Here is a 1,517-nt window from a genome sequence, read left to right as displayed (position 1 = left end):
TTAAGAGTAAAAACAAATTGGTTTATCTGGGCCAACTGAATGGTCTTAAATACCCAAAAGGAAAGTATAACCAAAGATTAATGGGGTCAATCCAATTTTTAAGAGGCCATCTGTATAGCTAAAGGCTACATAACAAGAAACAATGCAAGAGAGGAGATATTTTCCTTTGAGTTATTGGCCAGGGTGGCCCAAAAGACTCCCAGACAGTAATCCAGCATAGAACTGGAAAAGTGAACAGCAGACCCCAATCTCATCTAAAGGAATATTGGCAACTGATTGCTGCTAGATGAGGAGGAGCTGAGCTTCCTAAAACAAGGATCTCTAGATAGACTGACTAGATTCAGTGGATGGACAAGCACTGGGGAATGGCTAGGGGTGTCGACAACACAGTGGACAGTAACAGGGATTACAGAGTATATGGACTCCAGTTATATGGGAGGTGCCATTTGGGATGTGAGTATGTAGATGAATAAGATCATTTGGGATGTTCTGTATGAGATATACACACAAAAATCAAAAAATAAAAATGACTTTGAGGAAAAAGCATAAAAATTTGTTTCATGTTAATTAGTAGAGGTGAAAAACATTACCATTGAAATCTACCTGATGACTTTATATCCATGCTCAGTTGCCAAGGATCTCAGAAAGTAACCGACTGTGACTAGTAATAATCAGATACATAGAGACTAGAGACGCATGTGCAAACATCTAAATGTTAGTATCATGAAAAATGAGTTTTTCTGTATGAAGCAGTATATTTTAAATGAAATGGTGATCTTTTCTAAGGGTTAAAACCTCATTCAATTTTATGTCTTATAGGGTTTATCCTGAGTTCAATATTGTATAACTGTATTAATTCAACTGTGAACCTAAAAATTTACAGACAATATTGGAAAGAGATGCATCTTTGCTCTGGAAATTGTTATTGGATATGTTAATGCTGTAACAAAATGCTTCTTCTAATCATGTGGTTATTAAATAAATAATTTAAAAAAAAAAGCAGGCCCCTGAGAGCAGGGGCCAGGGAAGCAAGCCAGTAAGCAGCATTTGTCCATGGCCTGTGCTGCAGCTCCTGACTGTTAGGTTCCTGCCCTGAGTTCCTACCTTGAGCTCCCTGATGAACTGTGACCCGGGAGATCTAAGATAAATAAACCCTTTCCTCCCCCACCCAAAAATAAAGGATACCAATAGCAATTAGACATGAAGTTGAGAGTTCTGCAGAAATGGAAGGCATGGAGTCCTTGCCATCCCCATGATGAACTTTACAACTGCAGACACTACAGAGAGGAAAAGCCAGAGTTGTCCAAGGTCAGGCTGCTGAGAACAGGCAAGGTTCCCAGCTCAATGCTATTTTCTGTCTTGACTACTATTTATCTTAGCTTTCTTTACCTTTAGTTTCAAAATAGTAAGAAGCATTATCTTTCAAAAATAAATAAAGAGACCTTAGGATGACTTTTGGGAGTTTGAGGGGTAAATGTGAAGAACATTAGCTGAGTCTAGATTTAAAACAAGCAGCT

The sequence above is a fragment of the Nannospalax galili genome, unplaced genomic scaffold, assembly GCF_000622305.1.
Source record: "Nannospalax galili isolate Female #2095 unplaced genomic scaffold, S.galili_v1.0 scaffold239, whole genome shotgun sequence".
Lineage (NCBI taxonomy): Eukaryota > Metazoa > Chordata > Mammalia > Rodentia > Spalacidae > Nannospalax > Nannospalax galili.
Note: the sequence above shows the minus strand (reverse complement) of the source record.